Source organism: Phragmites australis, chromosome 11 (genome assembly GCF_958298935.1).
Source record: "Phragmites australis chromosome 11, lpPhrAust1.1, whole genome shotgun sequence".
NCBI lineage: Eukaryota > Viridiplantae > Streptophyta > Magnoliopsida > Poales > Poaceae > Phragmites > Phragmites australis.
In genome coordinates, this window is record NC_084931.1 from 12,450,301 (window position 1) to 12,456,544 (window position 6,244).

The 6,244-nt window shown below is 40.7% G+C and overlaps 1 pseudogene; it reads left to right on the forward strand.

Annotated features, from left to right (window-relative positions):
- Window positions 1–895: 895 nt before the first annotated feature.
- LOC133883929 (ATP synthase subunit a-like) lies at window positions 896–1,972 on the forward strand (annotated as a pseudogene).
- The last annotated feature ends 4,272 nt before the right edge of the window (window positions 1,973–6,244 follow it).

Genomic DNA, 6,244 nt, shown 5'->3' on the forward strand with positions numbered 1-6,244 from the left:
AATATCATAATATAGATTTCCTATAAAATCATAAAATAGAAAGCTTTGCATACTCGAATCAAGTCAGAATTTAACAAGCCCGCTGGAAGTGCTTAGACTGGTGGTTTCCTTATTACCGGCTGGTCAAACCAAACCTAAAGTCATCATCCATTTGATGAAATGGTAACAGAGATTGACAGGTAATAAGATTCGGGGACTAATAACTCATGTGCAGCCCAAACACCATGGGTTATTTTATTTCATAGTTGTCATGAATATCTAGAGCAGAATCTACTTCCAATCTTCCGATTGGAATTGGCTCGCTCCAAGCCCATCCGTTATGGCTTGAAGAAGAGCAATGATCGCATTGCTTTTTTTTGCCTTTCTTGCTTCTCATCAGAAGGTGCCGCCGCCCCCCACACCTTCCCGCTTTTCTACCCCTAAAACCAGAGATTGACATCCAAAGCATATCCAACTCTTGTGACCCCTTTCCAAATTCATACTATCCCTCCCCTCGGCGCATATTATCATATAGAAAGAAATGTAGCATAGCGATTCGTACACGTTGTGTCTTAGACGTCTGAGCTCCTGGCTCATCAGAAGGTAGGGTAGCTAAGCTATATCCTTAACACATGCATGTCAAAAGAGATGGCGATGACAGTCTCTCTCTGTCAAATGAAGATTGTGTGGGTGTTCAGTCTACCGCTCATGTTCACGTTCTCAAAATCAGGATTTCCTCGGAAAAACCAAGGACAACCCCTATCTCAGTCTCCTTTCTTTTATCGGGAGCAGAGCTGAAAAAGAATCGAAATGCAACCATGGATCACCAAAAGGAGCGCCGTATCTTTCAATTCGACGAAGCAAGCCTGAATTCTAACGAAGGTTCTGTTAGAACGATGACGGAAGGATCTAATGCAATGAATCTAAATGGTATTCAGGGGGATTCAACTGGAATTTATGAAGACCATCCAGGTCTGAAACCTTCCAATGAAAGAGTCGTAGACTATCAAGGGGCTATACATGAGGAAATGCAGAGATTAATGATTGGCAGGGATCCCCAAGAAGTTCTGGCTGTGGCCGAACATGTACATGGGGAAAGCAATAATCTAGAATTTCTTCAAGGACAGTTGTTGGCTGATTTTAGGAACAACAGGGTAGCAGCTGAGGCCTTTTATTTCTCATTGCTATGATGAATTTTTCGAAGAGCCCACTGGATCAATTTTCCATTCACCCAATAATTCCTCTGAATATAGGAAACCATTATTTCTCATTCACAAATCCATCTTTGTCTATGCTGCTCACTCTCAGTTTGGTCCTACTTCTTGTTTTTGTTGTTACGAAAAAGGGAAGGGGAAAGTCAGTGCCAAATGCATGGCAATCCTTGGTAGAGCTTATTTATGATTTCGTGCCGAACCTGGTAAACGAACAAATAGGTGGTCTTTCCAGAAATGTTAAACAAAAGTTTTTCCCTCGCATCTCGGTCACTTTTACTTTTTTGTTATTTCGTAATCCCCAGGGTATGATACCTTTTAGCTTCATAGTGACAAGTCATTTTCTCATTACTTTGGTTCTTTCATTTTCCAGTTTTATAGGCATTACGATCGTTGGATTTCAAAGACATGGGCTTCATTATTTTAGCTTCTTATTACTTGCAGGAATCCCACTGCCGTTAGCACCTTTTTAGTACTCCTTGAGCTAATCTCTCTTTGTTTTCGTGCATTAAGCTCAGGAATACGTTTATTTGCTAATATGATGGCCGGTCATAGTTCAGTAAAGATTTTAAGAGGGTTTGCTTGGACTATGCTATTTCTGAATAATATTTTTTTTATTTCATAGGAGATCTTGGCCCCTTATTTATAGTTTCTAGCATTAACTGGTCTAGAATTTGGTGTAACTATATCACAAGCTCATGTTTCTATGATCTCAATTTGTATTTACTTGAATGATGCTACAAATCTCCATCAAAATGAGTAATTTCATAATTGAATAAAAACATGGCCATGCACTTTCTAATCCAATCATATTGAGGGCCCCAGAGATATCTCTCCAGTTATGTCAGAGTGGCAAATTCCATCTTAATCGCTCATATCCCACGACATGTTTCATGGCAAACCTAAAAACTACCCTAATGACTACCTAGCTACGAAGTGGAATTTGGCAGCCCCAAAGTGTGCCACTACACATTCTATGAATCACCGATGATCTCAGGTCTAAGAATCCTGCTGGTATACCATTTGAGATTACAACTGATGGCACATCATATAACAATCTCAGCAATATCTCAAAGTGAGTCTATTCAACACCATGTTCTCTAACATGTATCCTCATTATTGATTTTATATCTCCATATCTATGATCCATGAAATATGATAATCGGTCAATACATGTGCTAGTCTGTAAAACATTATTCTTCCATATAATGATATAAGAATTAGGAATCATTTAGAATAACATCAAAATAAAACAAGATTCTTCACAAACAAGTCACATACATGCTAATCAATGTAAATAATAATTATCCATTGAATCGAAAAACGCATTTTTCAAAAGTACATAAACATAGATGTGATACAATCATTTCTATGATTGCCTCTAGGCATTTCACCAACAATATCCCACTTACACTAGAGTCAATCATGCAAGTATTTATAACACCTAGTTTTAAAGTAACAAAACCATGTACATCCATATGTATTATAGGATCAAGTTTCATACATACGTTACATCATTAGTGTATCATCACAGTGCCAAAATTACATTATCGTTATATTTATAACAAAAGTTCCCATAGGTCTAAAATAAAAGCACAACAAAAATCAAACTCACCAGAGGGTCTGTCATCATCCACATGTGTCAACCGAGGGAACATCAGCCTAGAAAAGGAACTATGGGTCGAAGTCATCTCCATCATAGAGTGCAGCTTCATTGTTGGCTTCTGAATAGTGGTACAATGCAAGAGAGGAAGCAACAGGTGTGAGTACATAATGTACTCTGCAAGTGTAGGAAAGCATAACATGGGGCTTATGTCAAGAAAAGGTTATACACTAGTTTACTGCACTAAGCAACCTTATCCTATAACTCCAACAACATGCATCCTATTTACCAAGTGTGAAGACACAACTTAAATAAGAAGTACGGTTCATCGGATTACATCCGACTACTAAAACTCACCTTGCAATCCCATTACCTGGATACCCGACTACCCATCCTAGATCCTTGATCCTGACTAATCAATAATAAGTCCAAGCCACTCTTGACCATGAGCACGGCTAATATATTAGTTTTATACTTTGCAGAGTTTCACACACTTCACCCATGAATCGTGATCAACTCTTCTGCCGGTAACCATCGGTACCTTACACACTTCCGAAATGTGCACTGAGAGATCACTACAAGGTCTTTACAAAGCTCCTACCGACCCGTAAGCATCCACTAAGGTTTCACTGCTAAAAGTGATTCCATCACTGTAGAAGCCCCCTCTTATGCCACTAAACTGTCTACTTGTGCTTACAAAATTGGAGGTATGGCTAATTAATTGGCCAGGTCATACCCATATAAGCCTTGTGGTTGCACTGTTTAGTCGGGTCACATGCTTCAAGAACCGATTCTTAGGATCCCGCATAGGTACAAGCTATAACCTAACTATGCATTCCCGCACATGTGCATACTGGCACCATCATCAAACCGACCATCCTGCTAGGATCCCTAAATTCCATGTTGCTACAAAAATTACCATTTTTGATTCATGTTGCAAAGACATTAATCATATTTAATTTGTAACCCAGCCAACCATGATAGTGACTAAGCATTACTACCTTTATCCCAAGGACTCTATCAACGGTGACAAGAAAAGTGATACAATACTAGTAAACCCTAACAAGGGATTCCAATTTAGACCAAGCATGCATAAAGGAATAAATAACTAACATAAAATGCTAACATAGGTGGTAGATGTTCAGGGACACTTGCTTTCAACGGAGAGTTGCTCAAATTCTTCAAAAGTTTGATCCTGTAGGTTCATGAACTGCTTACCACCTAAATATCGGCATACCAATAAAGCACACAAAGGAAACTACTAAGAACACTACACCAAAAAGTAATAAAACTCAATAAAAACCCTGTAATAAGATTCTACATGTCCCTACAAGAATTTGAGCACAAAGATCATGAAAAACAGAGCTATGAGTAAAACGTTACGAGGGTTAGAAGTTCTAGGGGCTAAACTGCAAAATCATCAAATTTTTAGTAGTTATTTTTATACTGAAAAACCTAATTATTGCACAAGCTGACATCATAAACCAAAATTAAACTATTTTTTATAAGAAAAATCTCATGAACTGAGGCCATGAGGCTCTGAACGGAGAGGAGGCCTCAATGCACAGGTCCACTGTGGACCACAAGCACCGGCAGGGACTCTACATGGCGGAGGGCAACCAGAGTTGGCCAAAAAGTGGGCTCCTACTACTGAAGTGCTCCAACGAGCGGCGGAAAATGGAGGGGGGATGCCGGTGAGCTCACCCTGAGCAAAAAAAGAGCAAGAGCAGTGTCGTGGAGGCTGGGCGACGTGGATGACGATAGTAGCGGTCGGTGCGACATCAGGGGGATGCTCCGACGGCCAATTGATGATGAAACAACATGGGGTGACCCCCGGAGGAACCTGCAAAGCTGGAGAGGGGGTTAGCATGGCCAGAGATGGCATGGAGGCTTAGGACTACAGCGGTGGTGCTACTCAATGGAGGCAGAGAAGATGGCGGTGTCGACAGCAAACTAAGAGAGAAGAGGGGGTGTGAGCGGGTGGATGAGGTGCAGAACCTCATTGGCCGAGGGTGGCTTAAATAGGTGCATGGGCGAACGGAATGGCTGGGGCGTGGAGGAGTAACCGGTAGCATTAATGGTCATTAAGTTGTCAGTTTTCATCATTGAAGTGAGCAATAAAGAGGGGATTGAAGAGGGGGAGATTGATGGGGAGTTATGTCCTCGGCTCTTGCTGTTTCTATGAGGAGAGAAGGTGCGGGTAGGCACTGGATTTGCAGTGGGTTGGTAGAGGGGATTGGGCTTGGCCTGAAAGAGAGTGGGAGAGAGGGGGTTTCGGGCTGGCCTTAGCTAGAAATTCGACCTACGAGGGTTTAGGAATTAGGAATAGTTTTTTCTTTTAACTTTTAAACCATTTTTCACAAAGAAATTTCAATCGAGCGCCTTCTAGTGAACTTTTGCAAATATTTTCCACACAAAAAGAACCTAATGTAACTATTGCAGCATGAATGTAATCCCTCCTAATTTAAACAAAATCCACAACTCCTACTAAGTTCTAGAAAAAATTTAAATTATTGAGAAACTTGCTAATTTAGGGTGTTATAAACTTACCCCCTTAAATTGAAACTCACCCTCGAGATTCAGAAGGATCGGAGAAGAGATGGGGAAACTCTGTCTTCAGATTATCTTCTCTTTACCAGGTAGCTTCTTCTTCTGAATGATGATTCCACTACACTTTGCACATACACACTCACTTGCTCCGGGTAACCCGTTCTGACACCTCAAGAATCTTAACCGGATATTCTGAGTAGGAGAGATCTTCTCGCACATCCAGTTCTCTACCGGTAGCTACTCCTCGGGAACTCTTAGACACTTTTCAGTTGTGACACACAGAAAACATCATGTACTCCTGAGAGTTGAGGTGGTAACTCAAGCTGGTAAGCTACTTCGCCTTGTCTTTCCAGTATCTTGTACGGGCCAATAAACTAAGATGAAAGCTTGCCCTTGACCCTTAATCAGCTTAGATCTCTTATAGGTGACACCTTCAGATACGCAAAGTCTCCTACTTTGAAGGTCAATTCTCGACGTCTGTGATACGCATAGCTCTTTTCTCTTGATTGAGCAGTTTTTAGATTATCCCTATTCTCTTGTACTTGCTTTTCTGGTTCTCTCAGAACTTCTGGGCCAAAAACTTGGTTTGCCCTGGTCTAGTTCTAGAATAGTGGGGTTCTACACTTCCTTCCATACAAGGCTTCAAAAGGAGACATCTTGAGACTAGCTTGATAATTGTTGTTATATGAGAACTTCGCATAGGGTAAATTCTTGTCCCAGCTGTTACCATTCTTCAGAGCACACTCTCTCAATATGTCTTCAAGGATTTGATTTACCCTTTCTGTCTGTCTATCAGTCTGCTAGTGATATGCTGAGCTAAAATTCAACCTTATATCCATGGAATCATGTAGGCATCACCAGAACCATGAAGTAAACTGGCTACCATGGTCAGATACAATTA